The sequence below is a fragment of the Macrobrachium rosenbergii genome, unplaced genomic scaffold (genome assembly GCF_040412425.1).
Source record: "Macrobrachium rosenbergii isolate ZJJX-2024 unplaced genomic scaffold, ASM4041242v1 13917, whole genome shotgun sequence".
Lineage (NCBI taxonomy): Eukaryota > Metazoa > Arthropoda > Malacostraca > Decapoda > Palaemonidae > Macrobrachium > Macrobrachium rosenbergii.
The window spans coordinates 455,142-480,027 of NW_027100728.1; the positions used below are offsets into that span (position 1 = coordinate 455,142).

At 39.0% G+C, this 24,886-nt stretch overlaps 2 long non-coding RNA genes across 8 annotated transcripts in view; one reads left to right on the plus strand and one right to left on the minus strand.

Moving 5' to 3' along the window:
- Positions 1–24,886, minus strand: part of LOC136838088 (uncharacterized) — a 174,848-nt gene that overhangs the window by 110,741 nt on the left and 39,221 nt on the right. The window contains exon 1 of one of the 7 annotated variants that reach the window (XR_010852854.1): positions 6,140–6,262. The exons of 5 other annotated variants lie outside the window; for them this stretch is intronic. This is a non-coding gene — a long non-coding RNA (uncharacterized lncRNA). Of the gene's footprint in view, positions 1–6,105; positions 6,263–24,886 lie in introns of those variants that run through there. One more of the 7 variants, XR_010852851.1, reaches the window with a different exon arrangement.
- Positions 1–24,886, plus strand: part of LOC136838087 (uncharacterized) — a 147,327-nt gene that overhangs the window by 38,916 nt on the left and 83,525 nt on the right. The gene's annotated exons all lie outside the window — the stretch shown is intronic.

Consider the following 24,886-nt stretch of genomic DNA (forward strand, 5'->3'; position numbering starts at 1 on the left):
GTATGTCAGTAAATTTCCCAACAAAGTTGCATATGAAATAGTATATCTCCATCAAATTTGATCAAATTTTGCTTCTTTCCCAACATTCCTACCTTTCAAAAATCTCCATCAAATTTCTTGTATACCTTGTCTCTCCTTTAAATTTCTCAGCTTGTATGTCCAGTAAATTTCCCAATAAAGTTGCATATGAAATAGCATATCTCCATCAAATTTGTTGCTTCCCTTCAAATACTTTTAAAACATTTCTACCTTTCAAAAATCTCCATCAAATTTCTCTGTATACCTTGTCTCTCCTTTAAATTTCTCAGCTTGTATGTCCAGTAAATTTCCCAATAAGTTCCATATGAAATAGCATATCTCCATCAAATTTTGCTGTTTTTCCCATCAAATTTTTGCTTTCTTTCCAACATTCCTACCTTTAAAAATCTCCATCAAATTTCTCTGTATACCTTGTCTCTCCTTTAAATTTCTCAGCTTGTATGTCCAGTAAATTTCCCAATAAGTTGCATATGAAATAGCATATTTCCATCTCCTTCCATCAATTTGCTGTATCCTCCCAACATTCCTACCTTTCAAAAATCTCCATCAAATTTCTCTGTATACCTTGTCTCTCCTTTAAATTTCTCAGCTTGTATGTCCAGTAAATTTCCCAATAAGTTGCATATGAAATAGCATATCTCCATCAAATTTGCTGTTCTTTCCCAACATTTTGCTACTTCTTTCCCAAATTCTACCTTTCAAAAACTCCAAATTTCTCCTGTATACCTTGTCTCTCTTTAAATTTCTCAGCTTGTATGTCAGTAAATTTCCCAATAAGTTGCATATGAAATAGCATATTTCCATCAAATTTGCTTCTTTCCCATCAAATTTTGCTGCTTGCTTTCCCAACATTCCTACCTTTCAAAAATCTCCATCAAATTTCTCTGTATACCTTGTCTCTCCTTTAAATTTCTCAGCTTGTATGTCAGTAAATTTCCCAATAAGTTGCATATGAAATAGCATATTTCCATCAAATTTTACTGCTTCTTTCCCATCAAATTTTGCTGCTTCTTTCCCAACATTCCTACCTTTCAAAAATCTCCATCAAATTTCTCTGTATACCTTGTCTCTCCTTTAAATTTCTCAGCTTGTATGTCCAATAAATTTCCCAATAAGTTGCATATGAAATAGCATATCTCCATCAAATTTTGCTGCTTCTTTTCCATCAAATTTTTGCTGCTTGACTTTCCCATTTCTACCTTTCAAAAATCTCCATTAAATTTCTCTGTATCCAGTCTCTCCTTTAAATTTCTCAGCTTGTATGTCCAGTAAATTTCCCAATAAGTTGCATATGAAATAGCATATCTCCATCAAATTTTGCTGCTTCTTGGCCAATCAAATTTAAGCTGTGTTCTATTCCCAACATTCCTACCTTTCAAAAATCTCCAAAATTTCTCTATGTACCTTGTCTCTCCTTTAAATTTCTCAGCTTGTATGTCATCAGTAAATTTCCCAATAAGTTGCATATGAAATAGCATATCTCCATCAAATTTTGCTGCTTCTTTCCCATCAAATTTTCTCTTCTTTCAACATTCCTACCTTTCAAAAATCTCCATCAAATTTCTCTGTATACTGTTGTCTCTCCTTTAAATTTCTCAAGTTTGTATGTCCAGTAAATTTCCTAATAAGTTGCATATGAAATAACATATCTCCATCAAATTTTTGCATTAAATTTTGCTTTCCCAACATTCCTACCTTTCAAAAATCTCCATCAAATTTCTTGTATTAAGTCTCTCCTTTAAATTTCTCAGCTTGTATGTCAGTAAATTTCCAATAAGTTGCATATGAAATAGCATATCTCCATCAAATTTTGCAGCCCCATCATTTCTACATTTCTACCTTTTTCCCAACATTCCTTAAAATCTCAACAAATTTCTATGTATACCTTGAAATCTCCTTTAAATTTCTCAGCTTGTATGTCCAGTAAATTTCCCAATAAGTTGCATATGAAATAGCATACCTTACATATCTCTATTCATCAAATTTTGCTGCTTCTTTCCCAACATTCCTACCTTTCAAAAATCTCCATCAAATTTCTCTAATACCTTGTCTCTCCTTAAATTTCTCAGTTTGTATGTCCAGTAAATTTCTCAATAAGTTCATATGAAATAGCATATTTCCATCAAATTTGCTCCTTCTTTCCCCATCAAATTTTGCTGCTTCTTTCCCAACATTTCCTACCATTCAAAATATCCATCAAATTTCTCTGTATACCTTGTCTCTCCTTTAAATTTCTCAGCTTGTATGTCCAGTAAATTTCCCAATAAGTTGCATATGAAATAAAGATTTCCATCAAATATCTTCTTTCCCATCAAACTTTGAAATTTTACTTCTTTCCCAACATTCCTACCTTTCAAAATCTCCATCAAATTTCTCTGTATACCTTGTCTCTCCTTTAAATTTCTCAGCTTGTATGTCCAGTAAATTTCCCAATAAGTTGCATATGAAATAGCATATCTCCATCAATTCTGCTTCTTTCCCATCAAATTTTGCTGCTTCTTTCCCAACATTCCTACCTTTCAAAAATCTCCATTAAATTTCTCTGTATACCTTGTCTCTCCTTTAAATTTCTCAGCTTGTATGTCCAGTAAATTTCCCAATAAGTTGCATATGAAATAGCATATCTCCATCAAATTTTGCTGCTTCTTTCCCAACATTCCTACCTTTCAAAAATCTCCATCAAATTTCTCTGTATACCTTGTCTCTCCTTTAAATTTCTCAGCTTGTATGTCCAGTAAATTTCCCAATAAGTTGTATATGAAATACCATATCTCCATCAAATTTTGCTGCTTCTTTCCCAACCTTTTTACCTTTCAAAAATCTTAAACAAATTTCCTTTTATACCTTGTCTCTCCTTTAAATTTCTCAGCTTGTATGTCCAGTAAATTTCCCAATAAGTTGCATATGAAATAGCATATCTCCATCAAATTTTGCTGCTTCTTTCCATCAAATTTTGCTGCTTCTTTCCCAACATTCCTACCTTTCAAAAATCTCCATCAAATTTCTCTGTATACCTTGTCTCTCATTTAAATTTCTCAGCTTGTATGTCCAGTAAATTTCCCAATAAGTTGCATATGAAATAGCATATCTCCATCAAATTTTGCTGCTTCTTTCCCATCAAATTTTGCTGCTTCTTTCCCAACATTCCTACCTTTCAAAAATCTCCATTAAATTTCTCTGTATACCTTGTCTCTCCTTTAAATTTCTCAGCTTGTATGTCCAGTAAATTTCCCAATAAGTTGCATATGAAATAGAATATCTCCATCAAATTTTGCTGCTTCTTTCTCAACATTCATACCTTTCAAAAATCTCCATCAAATTTCTCTGTATACCTTGCCTCTCCTTTAAATTTCTCAGCTTGTATGTCCAGTAAATTTCCCAATAAGTTGCATATGAAATAGCATATCTCCATCAAATTTTGCTGCTTCTTTCCCATTAAATTTTTCCCAACATTGTTTCCAGTAACATTCCTACCTTTCAAAAATCTCCATCAAATTTCTCTGTATACCTTTGTCTCTCCTTTAAATTTCTCAGCTTGTATGTCCAGTAAATTTCCCAATAAGTTGCATATGAAATAGCATATCTCCATCAAATTTTGCTGAACATCAAATTTTGCTGCTTCTTTCCCAACATTCCTACCTTTCAAAAAATCTCCATCAAATTTCTCTGTATACCTTGTCTCTCCTTTAAATTTCTCAGCTTGTATGTCCAGTAAATTTCCAATAAGTTGCATATGAAATAGCATATGTCCATCAAATTTTGCTGCATGAAATTCCATCAAATTTTGCTGCTTCTTTCCCAACATTCCTACCTTTCAAAAAATCTCCATCAAATTTCTCTGTATACCTTGTCTCTCCTTTAAATTTCTCAGCTTGTATGTCCAGTAAATTTCCCAATAAGTTGCATATGAAATAGCATATCTCCATCAAATTTTGCTGCTTCTTTCCCATCAAATTTTGCTGCCTTTCCCAACATTCCTACCTTTCAAAAATCTCCATCAAATTTCTCTGTATACCTTGTCTCTCCTTTAAATTTCTCAGCTTGTATGTCCAGTAAATTTCCCAATAAGTTGCATATATGAAATAGCATATCTCCATCAAATTTTGCTGCTTCTTTCCATTTTTGCCTTCTTTCCCAACATTCCTACCTTTCAAAAATCTCCATCAAATTTCTCTGTATACCTTGTCTCTCCCTTAAATTTCTCTGTTTGTATGTCCAGTAAATTTCCCAATAAGTTGCATATGAAATAGCATATCTCCATCAAATTTTGCTGCTTCTTTCCCAACAAATTTTGCCTTTCCAGAACATTCCTACCTTCAAAAATCTCCATCAAATTTCTCTGTATACCTTGTCTCTCCTTTAAATTTCTCAGCTTGTATGTCCAGTAAATTTCCCAATAAGTTGCATATGAAATAGCATATCTCCATTAAATTTTGCTGCTTCTTTCCCATCAAATTTTGCTGCTTCTTTCCCAACATTCCTACCTTTCAAAAATCTCCATCAAATTTCTCTGTATACCTTGTCTCTCCTTTAAATTTCTGAGATTGTATGTCCAGTAAATTTCCCAATAAGTTGCATATGAAATAGCATATCTCCATCAAATTTTGCTGCTTTTTTCCCCAGCATTCCTACCTTTCAAAAATCTCCAACAAATTTCTCTATATACCTTGTCTCTCCATTAAATTTCTCAGCTTGTATGTCCAGTAAATTTCCCAATAAGTTGCATATGAAATAGCCATTCAAATTTGTCTTCACTATCAAATTGTACAGTCCATTAGCATAGCCATGACTGACCAGTAAACAGTAACTTGTAACTTTACCTAGAACTCATCTACTCAAGTGTAGCATTACTAAGCAGTAACCAGTATCAGTAGCAGCTTTCAGTTCAGCTAGTATTCACAGCATTAGTAAGCAGAATTACCAGTTGCCTTTAGTTCATCCAGCATTCTCTTCTAGTGTAGCATTAGCAAGTAGCTAGTGTATATAGAAATACAATTACTATATATATAGTGTGTTGTATGATACTAGTACTTGCACTCAGAAAAGTATTAATGTCTCTCTCTTTTCCAGGAGGTATTGAGGCTGGGGATCTCATCCTGGCCAGTTGTGGAGGAGTTCATAAGGACCTTCCAACCTCTCCTACCCACTGCACCACCTGCCTTCTTGGCCCACTTCCACCTCAAAATTTGCACTATCTCCAAAAATTCATTGGAGATATCCTAACAGGCAACTCATGGCAACTGTCCATCCAGGGTATATATAGAAGGTGAACTCAAGGAGCCCCCATCAGTCTCTAGTGAGCTGTCACAGGAGTAACATGTCTCTCTGCTGGTGCTGTCTTGGGCAGCCAGTATTCTCTGTATATGAACTGTGATGTCTGTGTGACCTTTGGTTAAATAAAACACTAATGCAGTTTGCTTGTCATTCAGTACCTCATTGAATTACCATTCAACTGTTGAATTATCAGGAATTTCCACCATTCAATTCATCAGGATAATTAAATAATTATGAATACTTGATAGTTTATTTAAAAAGAACCTTTACAATAAGTAGCATTACAAAAAGAACCTTTACAAATAAGAGTAGCATTACAAAAAGAACCTTTACAAATAAGAGTAGCATTACATAAAAGAACCTTTACAAATAAGAGTAGCATTACAAAAAAGAACCTTTACAAATAAGAGTAGCATTACAAAAAATAAGACAATAAGAGTAGCATTACAAAAAAAGAACCTTTACAATAAGAGTAGCATTACAAAAAGAACCTTTACAATAAGTTTGTAGCATTACAAAAAGAACAACAGTATTTGAAATATTACAAAAAGAACCTTTACAAAAGATTAGCATTACAAAAAAACCTTTACAAATAAGAGTAGCATTACAAAAAAAAAACCATTTACAATAAGAGTAGCATTACAAAAAAAGAACCTTTACATAAGGGTAGCATTAAAAAAAGAACCTTTACATAAGGGTAGGGGTAGCATTACAAAAAAATTAGAACCTTACATAAGAGTAGCATTACAAAAAGAACCTTACGTAAGAGTAGCATTACATTAAAAAAAGAACCTTACATAAGAGTAGCATTACATTAAAAAAGAACCTTACATAAGAGTAGCATTACAATGTAAAATTTAGAGGGCCCATTCCAGACCCAAAACCACATTCCCCCCAACCCCAGCCAGGTCCAGTGCCAGATCCTGCCCAGCCAGGTCCAGGGCCAGATCCTGCCAGCAGGTCCCACCAGATCCACCAAAAAAAAAAAAAAAAAAAAAAAAAAAAAAAAAAAAAAAAAAAAAAAAAAAAAATAAAAATTCTAAAATTTGATTAAATTTGAGTGTATAAGTTGAGGCGTCCAGAAAAGGTTTTTTTTTTAACTGCCCTGGATTACCGGCATCTTATTTAGGTTTTGAAGGTTACCGGCGATCCTCTTGCCTCTCCTCGTTCTCTTGATATCACCTGGGTTCTCTTTTGCTCTCTCTCTGAATCTGGGTTGCAACATCAGGATCAATCTGTAAATATAGATTAAATAACATTACTACAACAATTTCAATAAGGACAATTACTAAAGTGTCATTACACTGAAAATAAAAACCATTATTACAACATTTCAATAAGGAGAGAGAGAGAGAGAAAGGCTGACCTTCAAATTATAAATATACAAATTACAGATATATCAATAGGAAAAGCAACTCTATATACTTCTGTCCTAATACTGGAAGTTTTCTGATAGAGAGAGAGAGAGAGAGAGAGAGAGAGAGAGAGAGAGAGAGAGAGAGAGAGAGAAGAGAGAGAGGGTGCCAATTTTCAAAAAATGTGAAAAACAAGAATACATTTGCTGCTTCTGTATATATACAGAATTAGTTCAAAGTGTCTTTGATAAAGAGAGAGAGAGAGAGAGAGAGAGAGAGAGAAATTTTCAGAGAGAGAGAGATAAAGAGAGAGAGAGAGAGAGAGAATGTTGATATGAAAAGAAACATTTTCAATTATAAAGAACAATATTAGTGTCTATATACTGTCATAATACAGGACAATTCAATGAGAGAGAAAAAGAGAGAGAGAGAGAGAGAGAGAGAGAGAGAGAGAGAGAGAGAGAGAGAGAGAGAGAGAGAGAGAGAGAGAGAGAGAGAGAGAGAGAGAGAGTCAAGCACTCAGTGAATGGAAGATTCATGTTCAATCAAAAGGAACAACTAATTGTCTATAAATGAATATTAGTTTTAAGTCATTATCCTTGAATGTTCAATGAGAAATGTTTACAAAATACAAAATTAGGGAACAAATGTTCAGTTGTTTAAAGGATTTCATTCTAAAGCTTCTTTAATATTGACCTTCCAAATACACTGATGAAATATTTACAAATTCTTCCACTCAAACTTAAAGCTTTCAAAGGTGTCAATTTTGCCTCGAAAAATGATTTGCTGAGAAATCAAAATCGTACATTATGATAATATATGAAAGTTAAAGAAAATCACAGCATGTGGAGAAGACACGTACAGAAAGTGAGCTAAAATAAAAAACTAAGAGAAAGGAATGCTTGGGAACCATTCAACACAGACAAAAGACAGCAATGCCTGAAGACAGAGTATGTGAGCTAAACAAAAAAAAAGAGGATGCAATGCTTGGGAATTACTGAACATGAACAAGACATCAAAAAGAGTCGAGACAGACGATTTGTGAAAGCGAATGACCAGCTACCTATTGGACCTGTGTCCATTCAGCCTGGAAAAGTTCTGTTCAAACTCACGAAACTGTGCCAGCTTATGGTGAAAGGGGTAATATGCCATCAGGGGTCAAATCATATTCATACATTAATGCATTACAGGGCATGAATATAGGGCATTAATCTGTATCTATCTATACTTAATATACCCATACAATCACCTTATGACCTTAAACCAAACCAACTGCAAATTTGCCTTAATCAATCAAGCAGTGTTATAATGCACAGAGGTTCTAATTTAACTTTAAATCCTTCAACAACCATTAAAAGCACCAGAGAACTATAATTTATGAAAGTTTATGAAAAGGTGGTCCATGGATTAAAATTTTGATGTCTCTACCCCAAAACACCCTTCCTCTTCTCATGTTAAAATGTAAGTGAAGAATATTTATGGAGAGTCAGTAAAATGCATGTTCAGGATTAGAAAACCCATAATGAGATGTGGATGAGTGAATGGCTAAGGAATGCTTATTGCATTTACTGGAAGAAAGGAAGATTTACAGAAGAACCTGTGTGTAAGAGAGAGAGAGAATTTCCAGAGAGAGAGAGAGAGAGAGAGAGAGAGAGAGAGAGAAATTTTGAGAGAGAGAGCAGAGAGAGAGAACATTCCTACCTCAAAAAGAACAAACAAAAATTTCTGTATACCTTGTGCTTCAGGACAAATTCTGAAACCTGAGAGAAAGAGAGAGAAGAGAGAAATGAACATTCAGAGAGAGAGAGAGATAGCAGAGAATGTTCATGGATTGAGAGAACCCTCAGAGAATAGAGAGAGAGAGAGAGAAAAATCCTTCCTGTCACGATGCTTCAAGACAACCTGAAAACCTGAGGAAAAGATTTGATATGTTCAGACCCTTCCAAAATGGATTGAAAACTAAAAATACCTTGTCTAATCATTCCTGAATGATATTATGTTTCAAAAGGACTATTACTCTGAAAATTGTCTATAAATGAATTTGAGAATGTTCATTATCCCTTGAATGTTCAATGTTCAAATTTTTACAAAATACAAAATTAGGGGAACAAATGTTCAGTTGTTTAAAGGATTTCATTCTAAAGCTTCTTTAATATTGACCTTCCAAATACACTGATGAAATATTTACAAATTCTTCCATTCAAACTTAAAGCTTTCAAAGGTGTCAATTTGTTGCTCGAAAAATGATTTGCTGAGAAATCAAAATCGTACATTATGATAATATATGAAAGTTAAAGAAAAAATCACAGCATGTGGAGAAGAAGACTAACACTGAAAACCTGAGCTAAAATAAAACTACAGAGAAAGGAATGCTGGGAACCATTCAACACAGACAAAAGACAGCAATGCCTGAAACCCTCAGAAATACCTGAGCTAAAAAAAAAAAAAGAGAATGCAATGCTTGGGAATTACTGAACATGAACAAGACATCAAAAAGAGTCGAGACAGACGATTTGTGAAAGGAAATGACCAGCTACCTAATTGGACCTGTGTCCATTCAGCCTGGAAAAGTTCTGTTCAAACTCACTAAACAAGCCAGCTTATGGTGAAAGGGGTTTATGCCATCAGGGTCAAATCATATTCATACATTAATGCATTACAGGGCATGAATATAGGGCATTAATCTGTTCTATTGCTATCATAAAATACTTAATATACCCATACAATCACCTTATGACCTTAAACCAAACCAAACCTGCAAATTTGCCTTAATCAATCAAGCAGTGTTAGAAATTGCACCCTCAGGTTCTAATTTAACTAAAAATCCTTCCTCAACAACATTAAAAGCAACCAGAAAACCTGAGAACTATAATTTATTCCAAGTTTATGAAAGGTGGTCTCTGTCTACCTTGACCTTAAAAAAATCCTTCCTCTTCTCATGTTAAAATGTAAAACCTGAGAAATTTTTATGGAGAGTCAGTAAAAATGTTCATGGGTTGTTAGAAACCCTCATAAAAAGATGTGGATGAGTGAATGGCTAAAAATGCTTATTGCATTTACTGGACTAACCTGAAAACCTGAGAGAAAAGGTTTGATACTACATTCCAAGACCCTTCCAGATAGCACAATGTTCATGAGAGAGAGAAACCCTCAGAAAATACCTTGACGTTACACTAAAAAGATCCTTCCTCAGGCACGATGCTTCAAGACTAACCTGAAAACCTGAGGAAAAGGTTTGATACTACATTCTGAGACCCTTCCAGATAGCAGAATGTTCATGGATTGCCCCAAACCCTCACAAAATACCTTGACGTTACACTAAAAATCCTTCCTCAGGCACAATGCTTCAAGACTAACCTGAAAACCTGAGGAAAAGGTTTGATACTACATTCCAAGACCCTTCCAGATAGCACAATGTTCAGGATTGCCCCAAACCCTCACAAAATACCTTGAGTTACACTAAAAATCCCTTCCTCAGGCACGATGCTTCAAGACTAACCTGAAAACCTGAGGAAAAGGTTTGATACTACATTCCAAGACCCTTCCAGATAGCACAATGTTCATGGATTGCCCCAAACCTCACAAAATACCTTGACGTTACACTAAAAATCCTTCCTCAGGCAAGATGCTTCAAGACTAACCTGAAAACCTGAGGAAAAGGTTTGATACTACATTCTGAGACCCTTCCAGATAGCACAATGTTCATGGATTGCCCCAAACCCTCACAAAATACCTTGACGTTACACTAAAAAAATCCTTCCTCAGGCAATGATGCTTCAAGACTAACACTGAAAACCTGAGGAAAAGGTTTGATACTACATTCTGAGACCCTTCCAGATAGCACAATGTTCATGGATTGCCCCAAACCCTCAAAAAATACCTTGACGTTACACTAAAAATCCTTCCTCAGGCAAGATGCTTCAAGACTAACCTGAAAACCTGAGGAAAAGGTTTGATACTACATTCTGAGACCCTTCCAAATAGCACAATGTTCATGGATTGCCCCAAACCCTCACAAAATACTTTGACGTTACACTAAAAAATCCTTCCTCAGGCACGATGCTTCAAGACTAACCTAAAAAACCTGAGGAAAAGGTTTGATACTACATTCTGAGACCCTTCCAGATAGCACAATGTTCATGGATTGCCCCAAACCCTCACAAAATACCTTGACGTTACACTAAAAAATCCTTCCTCATGCTCGTTGCTTCAAGACTAACCTGAAAACCTGAGGAAAAGGTTTGATACTACATTCCGAGACCCTTCCAGAAATCAGCACAATGTTCATGGATTGCCCCAAACCCTCACAAAATACCTTGACGTTACACTAAAAAATCCTTCCTCATGCTCGTTGCTTCAAGACTAACCTGAAAACCTGAGGAAAAGGTTTGATACTACATTCCAAGACTCTTCCAGATAGCACAATGTTCATGGATTGCCCCAAACCCTCACAAAATACCTTGACGTTACACTAAAAAATCCTCCCTCAGGCACGATGCTTCAAGACTAACCTGAAAACCTGAGGAAAAGGTTTGATACTACATTCCGAGACCCTTCCAGATAGCACAATGTTCATGAATTGCCCCAAACCCTCACAAAATACCTTGACGTTACACTAAAAAATCCTTCCTCAGGCTCGATGCTTCATGACTAACCTGAAAACCTGAGGAAAAGGTTTGATACTACATTCAAGAGACCCTTCCAGATAGCACAATGTTCATGGATTGCCTCAAACCCACACAAATTACCTTGACGTTACACTAAAAAATCCTTCCTCAGGCACGATGCTTCAAGACTAACCTGAAAACCTGAGGAAAAGAGGTTTGATACTACATTCCGAGACCCTTCCAGATAGCACAATGTTCATGGATTGCCCCAAACCCTCACAAAATACCTTGACGTTACACTAAAAAAATCCTTCCTCAGGCACGATGATGAGAAGACTAACCTGAAAACCTGAGAAAAAGGTTTGATACTACATTCCGAGACCCTTCCAGATAGCACAATGTTCATGGATTGCCCCAAACCCTCACAAAATACCTTGACGTTACACTAAAAAAATCCTTCCTCAGGCACGATGCTTCAAGACTAACCTGAAAACCTGAGGAAAAGGTTTGATACTACATTCCAAGACCCTTCCAGATAGCACAATGTTCATGGATTGCCCCAAACCCTCACAAAATACCTTGACGTTACACTAAAAATCCTTCCTCAGGCACGATGCTTCAAGACTAACCTGAAAACCTGAGGAAAAGGTTTGATACTACATTCCAAGACCCTTCCAGATAGCACAATGTTCATGGATTGCCCCAAACCCTCACAAAATACCTTGACGTTACACTAAAAAAATCCTTCCTCAGGCACGATGCTTCAAGACTAACCTGAAAACCTGAGGAAAAGGTTTGATACTACATTCCAAGACCCTTCCAGATAGCACAATGTTCATGGATTGCCCCAAACCCTCACAAAATACCTTGACGTTACACTAAAAAAATCCTTCCTCAGGCACGATGCTTCAAGACTAACCTGAAAACCTGAGGAAAAGGTTTGATACTACATTCCAAGACCCTTCCAGATAGCACAATGTTCATGGATTGCCCCAAACCCTCACAAAATACCTTGACGTTACACTAAAAATCCTTCCTCAGGCACGATGCTTCAAGACTAACCTGAAAACCTGAGGAAAAGGTTTGATACTACATTCCAAGACCCTTCCAGATAGCACAAATGTTCATGGATTGCCCCAAACCCTCACAAAATACCTTGACGTTACACTAAAAATCCTTCCTCAGGCACGATGCTTCAAGACTAACCTGAAAACCTGAGGAAAAGGTTTGATACTACATTCTGAGACCCTTCCAGATAGCACAATGTTCATGGATTGCCCCAAACCCTCACAAAATACCTTGACGTTACACTAAAAAAATCCTTCCTCAGGCACGATGCTTCAAGACTAACCTGAAAACCTGAGGAAAAGGTTTGATACTACATTCAAGACCCTTCCAGATAGCACAATGTTCATGGATTGCCCCAAACCCTCACAAAATACCTTGACGTTACACTAAAAAATCCTTCCTCAGGCACGATGCTTCAAGACTAACCTGAAAACCTGAGGAAAAGGTTTGATACTACATTCCAGACCCTTCCAGATAGCACAATGTTCATGGATTGCCCCAAACCCTCACAAAATACCTTGACGTTACACTAAAAATCCTTCCTCAGGCACGATGCTTCAAGACTAACCTGAAAACCTGAGGAAAAGGTTTGATACTACATTCCGAGACCCTTCCAGATAGCAGCAATGTTCATGGATTGCCCCAAACCCTCACAAAATACCTTGACGTTACACTAAAAAATCCTTCCTCAGGCACGATGCTTCAAGACTAACCTGAAAACCTGAGGAAAAGGTTTGATACTACATTCCAAGACCCTTCCAGATAGCACAATGTTCATGGATTGCCCCAAACCCTCACAAAATACCTTGACGTTACACTAAAAAATCCTTCCTCAGGCAAGATGCTTCAAGACTAACCTGAAAACCTGAGGAAAAGGTTTGATACTACATTCCGAGACCCTTCCAGATAGCACAATGTTCATGGATTGCCCCAAACCCTCACAAAATACCTTGACGTTACACTAAAAAATCCTTCCTCAGGCACGATGCTTCAAGACTAACCTGAAAACCTGAGGAAAAGGTTTGATACTACATTCCAACAGACCCTTCCAGATAGCACAATGTTCATGGATTGCCCCAAACCCTCACAAAATACCTTGACGTTACACTAAAAATCCTTCCTCAGGCACGATGCTTCAAGACTAACCTGAAAACCTGAGGAAAAGGTTTGATACTACATTCTGAGACCCTTCCAGATAGCACAATGTTCATGGATTGCCCCAAACCCTCACAAAATACCTTGACGTTACACTAAAAAAATCCTTCCTCAGGCACGATGCTTCAAGACTAACCTGAAAACCTGAGGAAAAGGTTTGATACTACATTCTGAGACCCTTCCAGATAGCACAATGTTCATGGATTGCCCCAAACCCTCACAAAATACCTTGACGTTACACTAAAAAAATCCTTCCTCAGGCACGATGCTTCAAGACTAACCTGAAAACCTGAGGAAAAGGTTTGATACTACATTCCGAGACCCTTCCAGATAGCACAATGTTCATGGATTGCCCCAAACCCTCACAAAATACCTTGACGTTACACTAAAAAATCCTTCCTCAGGCACGATGCTTCAAGACTAACCTGAAAACCTGAGGAAAAGGTTTGATACTACATTCCAGACCCTTCCAGATAGCACAATGTTCATGGATTGCCCCAAACCCTCACAAAATACCTTGACGTTACACTAAAAAATCCTTCCTCAGGCACGATGCTTCAAGACTAACCTGAAAACCTGAGGAAAAGGTTTGATACTACATTCCGAGACCCTTCCAGATAGCACAATGTTCATGGATTGCCCCAAACCCTCACAAAATACCTTGACGTTACACTAAAAAAATCCTTCCTCAGGCACGATGCTTCAAGACTAACCTGAAAACCTGAGGAAAAGGTTTGATACTACATTCCAAGACCCTTCCAGATAGCACAATGTTCATGGATTGCCCCAAACCCTCACAAAATACCTTGACGTTACACTAAAAAAAAATCCTTCCTCAGGCACGATGCTTCAAGACTAACCTGAAAACCTGAGGAAAAGGTTTGATACTACATTCCAAGACCCTTCCAGATAGCACAATGTTCATGGATTGCCCCAAACCCTCACAAAATACCTTGACGTTACACTAAAAAAATCCTTCCTCAGGCACGATGCTTCAAGACTAACCTGAAAACCTGAGGAAAAGGTTTGATACTACATTCCGAGACCCTTCCAGATAGCACAATGTTCATGGATTGCCCCAAACCCTCACAAAATACCTTGACGTTACACTAAAAATCCTTCCTCAGGCACGATGCTTCAAGACTAACCTGAAAACCTGAGGAAAAGGTTTGATACTACATTCCAAGACCCTTCCAGATAGCACAATGTTCATGGATTGCCCCAAACCCTCACAAAATACCTTGACGTTACACTAAAAATCCTTCCTCAGGCACGATGCTTCAAGACTAACCTGAAAACCTGAGGAAAAGGTTTGATACTACATTCCAGACCCTTCCAGATAGCACAATGTTCATGGATTGCCCCAAACCCTCACAAAATACCTTGACGTTACACTAAAAAAATCCTTCCTCAGGCACGATGCTTCAAGACTAACCTGAAAACCTGAGGAAAAGGTTTGATACTACATTCCAAGACCCTTCCAGATAGCACAATGTTCATGGATTGCCCCAAACCCTCACAAAATACCTTGACGTTACACTAAAAAATCCTTCCTCAGGCACGATGCTTCAAGACTAACCTGAAAACCTGAGGAAAAGGTTTGATACTACATTCCAAGACCCTTCCAGATAGCACAATGTTCATGGATTGCCCCAAACCCTCACAAAATACCTTGACGTTACACTAAAAAATCCTTCCTCAGGCACGATGCTTCAAGACTAACCTGAAAACCTGAGGAAAAGGTTTGATACTACATTCCAGACCCTTCCAAATAGCACAATGTTCATGGATTGCCCCAAACCCTCACAAAATACCTTGACGTTACACTAAAAAATCCTTCCTCAGGCACGATGCTTCAAGACTAACCTGAAAACCTGAGGAAAAGGTTTGATACTACATTCCGAGACCCTTCCAGATAGCACAATGTTCATGGATTGCCCCAAACCCTCACAAAATACCTTGACGTTACACTAAAAAAATCCTTCCTCAGGCACGATGCTTCAAGACTAACCTGAAAACCTGAGGAAAAGGTTTGATACTACATTCCGAGACCCTTCCAGATAGCACAATGTTCATGGATTGCCCCAAACCCTCACAAAATACCTTGACGTTACACTAAAAATCCTTCCTCAGGCACGATGCTTCAAGACTAACCTGAAAACCTGAGGAAAAGGTTTGATACTACATTCCGAGACCCTTCCAGATAGCACAATGTTCATGGATTGCCCCAAACCCTCACAAAATACCTTGACGTTACACTAAAAAAATCCTTCCTCAGGCACGATGCTTCAAGACTAACCTGAAAACCTGAGGAAAAGGTTTGATACTACATTCCAAGACCCTTCCAGATAGCACAATGTTCATGGATTGCCCCAAACCCTCACAAAATACCTTGACGTTACACTAAAAAATCCTTCCTCAGGCACGATGCTTCAAGACTAACCTGAAAACCTGAGGAAAAGGTTTGATACTACATTCCAAGACCCTTCCAGATAGCACAATGTTCATGGATTGCCCCAAACCCTCACAAAATACCTTGACGTTACACTAAAAAAATCCTTCCTCAGGCACGATGCTTCAAGACTAACCTGAAAACCTGAGGAAAAGGTTTGATACTACATTCCGAGACCCTTCCAGATAGCACAATGTTCATGGATTGCCCCAAACCCTCACAAAATACCTTGACGTTACACTAAAAAAATCCTTCCTCAGGCACGATGCTTCAAGACTAACCTGAAAACCTGAGGAAAAGGTTTGATACTACATTCCAAGACCCTTCCAGATAGCACAATGTTCATGGATTGCCCCAAACCCTCACAAAATACCTTGACGTTACACTAAAAATCCTTCCTCAGGCACGATGCTTCAAGACTAACCTGAAAACCTGAGGAAAAGGTTTGATACTACATTCCGAGACCCTTCCAGATAGCACAATGTTCATGGATTGCCCCAAACCCTCACAAAATACCTTGACGTTACACTAAAAAAATCCTTCCTCAGGCACGATGCTTCAAGACTAACCTGAAAACCTGAGGAAAAGGTTTGATACTACATTCTGAGACCCTTCCAGATAGCACAATGTTCATGGATTGCCCCAAACCCTCACAAAATACCTTGACGTTACACTAAAAATCCTTCCTCAGGCACGATGCTTCAAGACTAACCTGAAAACCTGAGGAAAAGGTTTCATACTACATTCTGAGACCCTTCCATATTGCACAATGTTCATGGATTGCTCCAAACCCTCAAAAAATACCTTGACGTTACACTAAAAAATCCTTCCTCAGGCACGATGCTTCAAGACTAACCTGAAAACCTGAGGAAAAGATTTGATACTACATTCCGAGACCCTTCCAGATAGCACAATGTTCATGGATTGCCCCAAACCCTCACAAAATACCTTGACGTTACACTAAAAAATCCTTCCTCAGGCTCGATGCTTCAAGACTAACCTGAAAACCTGAGGAAAAGGTTTGATACTACATTCCAAGACCCTTCCAGATAGCACAAATGTTCATGGATTGCCCCAAACCCTCACAAAATACCTTGACGTTACACTAAAAATCCTTCCTCAGGCACGATGCTTCAAGACTAACCTGAAAACCTGAGGAAAAGGTTTGATACTACATTCCGAGACCCTTCCAGAATAGCACAATGTTCATGGATTGCCCCAAACCCTCACAAAATACCTTGACGTTACACTGAAAAATCCTTCCTCAGGCACGATGCTTCAAGACTAACCTGAAAACCTGAGGAAAAGGTTTGATACTACATTCCAAGACCTTTCCAGATAGCACAATGTTCATGGATTGCCCCAAACCCTCACAAAATACCTTGACGTTACACTAAAAATCCTTCCTCAGGCACGATGCTTCAAGACTAACCTGAAAACCTGAGGAAAAGGTTTGATACTACATTCCAAGACCCTTCCAGATAGCACAATGTTCATGGATTGCCCCAAACCCTCACAAAATACCTTGACGTTACACTAAAAAAATCCTTCCTCAGGCACGATGCTTCAAGACTAACCTGAAAACCTGAGGAAAAGGTTTGATACTACATTCCGAGACCCTTCCAGATAGCACAATGTTCATGGATTGCCCCAAACCCTCACAAAATACCTTGACGTTACACTAAAAAAATCCTTCCTCAGGCACGATGCTTCAAGACTAACCTGAAAACCTGAGGAAAAGGTTTGATACTACATTCCGAGACCCTTCCAGATAGCACAATGTTCATGGATTGCCCCAAACCCTCACAAAATACCTTGACGTTACACTAAAAATCCTTCCTCAGGCACGATGCTTCAAGACTAACCTGAAAACCTGAGGAAAAGGTTTGATACTACATTCCAAGACCCTTCCAAATAGCACAATGTTCATGGATTGCCCCAAACCCTCACAAAATACCTTGACGTTACACTAAAAAATCCTTCCTCAGGCACGATGCTTCAAGACTAACCTGAAAACCTGAGGAAAAGGTTTGATACTACATTCCAAGACCCTTCCAGATAGCACAATGTTCATGGATTGCCCCAAACCCTCACAAAATACCTTGACGTTACACTAAAAATCCTTCCTCAGGCACGATGCTTCAAGACTAACCTGAAAACCTGAGGAAAAGGTTTGATACTACATTCTGAGACCCTTCCAGATAGCACAATGTTCATGGATTGCCCCAAACCCTCACAAAATACCTTGACGTTACACTAAAAAAATCCTTCCTCAGGCACGATGCTTCAAGACTAACCTGAAAACCTGAGGAAAAGGTTTGATACTACATTCCAAGACCCTTCCAGATAGCACAATGTTCATGGATTGCCCCAAACCCTCACAAAATACCTTGACGTTACACTAAAAAAATCCTTCCTCAGGCACGATGCTTCAAGACTAACCTGAAAACCTGAGGAAAAGGTTTGATACTACATTCCAAGACCCTTCCAAATAGCACAATGTTCATGGATTGCCCCAAACCCTCACAAAATACCTTGACGTTACACTAAAAAAATCCTTCCTCAGGCACGATGCTTCAAGACTAACCTGAAAACCTGAGGAAAAGGTTTGATACTACATTCCAAGACCCTTCCAAATAGCACAATGTTCATGGATTGCCCCAAACCCTCACAAAATACCTTGACGTTACACTAAAAAAATCCTTCCTCAGGCACGATGCTTCAAGACTAACCTGAAAACCTGAGGAAAAGGTTTGATACTACATTCCAAGACCCTTCCAGATAGCACAATGTTCATGGATTGCCCCAAACCTCACAAAATACCTTGACGTTACACTAAAAATCCTTCCTCAGGCACGATGCTTCAAGACTAACCTGAAAACCTGAGGAAAAGGTTTGATACTACATTCCGAGACCCTTCCAGATAGCACAATGTTCATGGATTGCCCCAAACCCTCACAAAATACCTTGACGTTACACTAAAAATCCTTCCTCAGGCACGATGCTTCAAGACTAACCTGAAAACCTGAGGAAAAGGTTTGATACTACATTCCGAGACCCTTCCAGATAGCACAATGTTCATGGATTGCCCCAAACCCTCACAAAATACCTTGACGTTACACTAAAAAATCCTTCCTCAGGCACGATGCTTCAAGACTAACCTGAAAACCTGAGGAAAAGGTTTGATACTACATTCCGAGACCCTTCCAGATAGCACAATGTTCATGGATTGCCCCAAACCCTCACAAAATACCTTGACGTTACACTAAAAAATCCTTCCTCAGGCACGATGCTTCAAGACTAACCTGAAAACCTGAGGAAAAGGTTTGATACTACATTCCAAGACCCTTCCAAATAGCACAATGTTCATGGATTGCCCCAAACCCTCACAAAATACCTTGACGTTACACTAAAAAAATCCTTCCTCAGGCACGATGCTTCAAGACTAACCTGAAAACCTGAGGAAAAGGTTTGATACTACATTCCGAGACCCTTCCAGATAGCACAATGTTCATGGATTGCCCCAAACACTCACAAAATACCTTGACGTTACAAAAAAAAATCCTTCCTCAGGCACGATGCTTCAAGACTAACCTGAAAACCTGAGGAAAAGGTTTGATACTACATTCCAAGACCCTTCCATACAGCACAATGTTCATGGATTGCCCCAAACCCTCACAAAATACCTTGACGTTACACTAAAAAATCCTTCCTCAGGCACGATGCTTCAAGACTAACCTGAAAACCTGAGGAAAAGGTTTGATACTACATTCCAAGACCCTTCCAGATAGCACAATGTTCATGGATTGCCCCAAACCCTCACAAAATACCTTGACGTTACACTAAAAATCCTTCCTCAGGCAAGATGCTTCAAGACTAACCTGAAAACCTGAGGAAAAGGTTTGATACTACATTCTGAGACCCTTCCAGATAGCACAATGTTCATGGATTGCCCCAAACCCTCACAAAATACCTTGACGTTACACTAAAAAAATCCTTCCTCAGGCACGATGCTTCAAGACTAACCTGAAAACCTGAGGAAAAGGTTTGATACTACATTCCGAGACCCTTCCAGATAGCACAATGTTCATGGATTGCCCCAAACCTCACAAAATACCTTGACGTTACACTAAAAAAAAATCCTTCCTCAGGCACGATGCTTCAAGACTAACCTGAAAACCTGAGGAAAAGGTTTGATACTACATTCCGAGACCCTTCCAGATAGCACAATGTTCATGGATTGCCCCAAACCCTCACAAAATACCTTGACGTTACACTAAAAATCCTTCCTCAGGCACGATGCTTCAAGACTAACCTGAAAACCTGAGGAAAAGGTTTGATACTACATTCCGAGACCCTTCCAGATAGCACAATGTTCATGGATTGCCCCAAACCCACAAAATACCTTGACGTTACACTAAAAATCCTTCCTCAGGCACGATGCTTCAAGACTAACCTGAAAACCTGAGGAAAAGGTTTGATACTACATTCCAAGACCCTTCCAGATAGCACAATGTTCATGGATTGCCCCAAACCCTCACAAAATACCTTGACGTTACACTAAAAATCCTTCCTCAGGCACGATGCTTCAAGACTAACCTGAAAACCTGAGGAAAAGGTTTGATACTACATTCCAAGACCCTTCCATATAGCACAATGTTCATGTATTACCCCAAACCTCACAAAATACCTTGACGTTACACTAAAAAAATCCTTCCTCAGGCACGATGCTTCAAGACTAACCTGAAAACCTGAGGAAAAGGTTTGATACTACATTCCGAGACCCTTCCAGATAGCACAATGTTCATGGATTGCCCCAAACCCTCACAAAATACCTTGACGTTACACTAAAAAAATCCTTCCTCAGGCACGATGCTTCAAGACTAACCTGAAAACCTGAGGAAAAGGTTTGATACTACATTCCGAGACCCTTCCAGATAGCACAATGTTCATGGATTGCCCCAAACCTCACAAAATACCTTGACGTTACACTAAAAAATCCTTCCTCAGGCACGATGCTTCAAGACTAACCTGAAAACCTGAGGAAAAGGTTTGATACTACATTCCGAGACCCTTCCATACAGCACAATGTTCATGGATTGCCCCAAACCCTCACAAAATACCTTGACGTTACACTAAAAAATCCTTCCTCAGGCACGATGCTTCAAGACTAACCTGAAAACCTGAGGAAAAGGTTTGATACTACATTCCAAGACCCTTCCAGATAGCACAATGTTCATGGATTGCCCCAAACCCTCACAAAATACCTTGACGTTACACTAAAAAATCCTTCCTCAGGCACGATGCTTCAAGACTAACCTGAAAACCTGAGGAAAAGGTTTGATACTACATTCCGAGACCCTTCCAGATAGCACAATGTTCATGGATTGCCCCAAACCCTCACAAAATACCTTGACGTTACACTAAAAATCCTTCCTCAGGCACGATGCTTCAAGACTAACCTGAAAACCTGAGGAAAAGGTTTGATACTACATTCCGAGACCCTTCCAGATAGCACAATGTTCATGGATTGCCCCAAACCCTCACAAAATACCTTGACGTTACACTAAAAAATCCTTCCTCAGGCACGATGCTTCAAGACTAACCTGAAAACCTGAGGAAAAGGTTTGATACTACATTCCAGACCCTTCCAGATAGCACAATGTTCATGGATTGCCCCAAACCCTCACAAAATACCTTGACGTTACACTAAAAATCCTTCCTCAGGCACGATGCTTCAAGACTAACCTGAAAACCTGAGGAAAAGGTTTGATACTACATTCCGAGACCCTTCCAGATAGCACAATGTTCATGGATTGCCCCAAACCCTCACAAAATACCTTGACGTTACACTAAAAAATCCTTCCTCAGGCACGATGCTTCAAGACTAACCTGAAAACCTGAGGAAAAGGTTTGATACTACATTCCAAGACCCTTCCAGATAGCACAATGTTCATGGATTGCCCCAAACCCTCACAAAATACCTTGACGTTACACTAAAAAAATCCTTCCTCAGGCACGATGCTTCAAGACTAACCTGAAAACCTGAGGAAAAGGTTTGATACTACATTCCGAGACCCTTCCAGATAGCACAATGTTCATGGATTGCCCCAAACCCTCACAAAATACCTTGACGTTACACTAAAAAATCCTTCCTCAGGCACGATGCTTCAAGACTAACCTGAAAACCTGAGGAAAAGGTTTGATACTACATTCCAAGACCCTTCCAGATAGCACAATGTTCATGGATTGCCCCAAACCCTCACAAAATACCTTGACGTTACACTAAAAAAATCCTTCCTCAGGCACGATGCTTCAAGACTAACCTGAAAACCTGAGGAAAAGGTTTGATACTACATTCCAAGACCCTTCCAAATAGCACAATGTTCATGGATTGCCCCAAACCCTCACAAAATACCTTGACATTACACTAAAAAAAAATCCTTCATCAGGCACGATCCTTCAAGACTAACCTGAAAACCTGAGGAAAAGGTTTGATACTACATTCCGAGACCCTTCCAGATAGCACAATGTTCATGGATTGCCCCAAACCCTCACAAAATACCTTGACGTTACACTAAAAAAAAATCTTCCTCAGGCACGATGCTTCAAGACTAACCTGAAAACCTGAGGAAAAGGTTTGATACTACATTCCGAGACCCTTCCAGATAGCACAATGTTCATGGATTGCCCCAAACCCTCACAAAATACCTTGACGTTACACTAAAAAATCCTTCCTCAGGCACGATGCTTCAAGACTAACCTGAAAACCTGAGGAAAAGGTTTGATACTACATTCCAAGACCCTTCCATACAGCACAATGTTCATGGATTACCCCAAACCTCACAAAATACCTTGACGTTACACTAAAAAATCCTTCCTCAGGCACGATGCTTCAAGACTAACCTGAAAACCTGAGGAAAAGGTTTGATACTACATTCCAAGACCCTTCCAGATAGCACAATGTTCATGGATTGCCCCAAACCCTCACAAAATACCTTGACATTACACTAAAAATCCTTCCTCAGGCACGATGCTTCAAGACTAACCTGAAAACCTGAGGAAAAGGTTTGATACTACATTCCAAGACCCTTCCAAATAGCACAATGTTCATGGATTGCCCCAAACCCTCACAAAATACCTTGACGTTACACTAAAAAATCCTTCCTCAGGCACGATGCTTCAAGACTAACCTGAAAACCTGAGGAAAAGGTTTGATACTACATTCTGAGACCCTTCCAGATAGCACAATGTTCATGGATTGCCCCAAACCTCACAAAATACCTTGACGTTACACTAAAAAATCCTTCCTCAGGCACGATGCTTCAAGACTAACCTGAAAACCTGAGGAAAAGGTTTGATACTACATTCCGAGACCCTTCCAGATAGCACAATGTTCATGGATTGCCCCAAACCCTCACAAAATACCTTGACGTTACACTAAAAAATCCTTCCTCAGGCACGATGCTTCAAGACTAACCTGAAAACCTGAGGAAAAGGTTTGATACTACATTCCGAGACCCTTCCAGATAGCACAATGTTCATGGATTGCCCCAAACCCTCACAAAATACCTTGACGTTACACTAAAAATCCTTCCTCAGGCACGATGCTTCAAGACTAACCTGAAAACCTGAGGAAAAGGTTTGATACTACATTCCAAGACCCTTCCATATAGCACAATGTTCATGGATTGCCCCAAACCCTCACAAAAATACCTTGACGTTACACTAAAAAATCCTTCCTCAGGCACGATGCTTCAAGACTAACCTGAAAACCTGAGGAAAAGGTTTGATACTACATTCCGAGACCCTTCCAGATAGCACAATGTTCATGGATTGCCCCAAACCCTCACAAAATACCTTGACGTTACACTAAAAAAATCCTTCCTCAGGCACGATGCTTCAAGACTAACCTGAAAACCTGAGGAAAAGGTTTGATACTACATTCTGAGACCCTTCCAGATAGCACAATGTTCATGGATTGCCCCAAACCCTCACAAAATACCTTGACGTTACACTAAAAAAATCCTTCCTCAGGCACGATGCTTCAAGACTAACCTGAAAACCTGAGGAAAAGGTTTGATACTACATTCCGAGACCCTTCCAGATAGCACAATGTTCATGGATTGCCCCAAACCCTCACAAAATACCTTGACGTTACACTAAAAAAATCCTTCCTCAGGCACGATGCTTCAAGACTAACCTGAAAACCTGAGGAAAAGGTTTGATACTACATTCCGAGACCCTTCCAGATAGCACAATGTTCATGGATTGCCCCAAACCCTCACAAAATACCTTGACGTTACACTAAAAATCCTTCCTCAGGCACGATGCTTCAAGACTAACCTGAAAACCTGAGGAAAAGGTTTGATACTACATTCCAGACCCTTCCAGATAGCACAATGTTCATGGATTGCCCCAAACCCTCACAAAATACCTTGACGTTACACTAAAAAATCCTTCCTCAGGCACGATGCTTCAAGACTAACCTGAAAACCTGAGGAAAAGGTTTGATACTACATTCCGAGACCCTTCCAGACAGCACAATGTTCATGGATTGCCCCAAACCCTCACAAAATACCTTGACGTTACACTAAAAATCCTTCCTCAGGCACGATGCTTCAAGACTAACCTGAAAACCTGAGGAAAAGGTTTGATACTACATTCCAAGACCCTTCCAGATAGCACAATGTTCATGGATTGCCCCAAACCCTCACAAAATACCTTGACGTTACACTAAAAAATCCTTCCTCAGGCACGATGCTTCAAGACTAACCTGAAAACCTGAGGAAAAGGTTTGATACTACATTCCGAGACCCTTCCAGATAGCACAATGTTCATGGATTGCCCCAAACCCTCACAAAATACCTTGACGTTACACTAAAAAAATCCTTCCTCAGGCACGATGCTTCAAGACTAACCTGAAAACCTGAGGA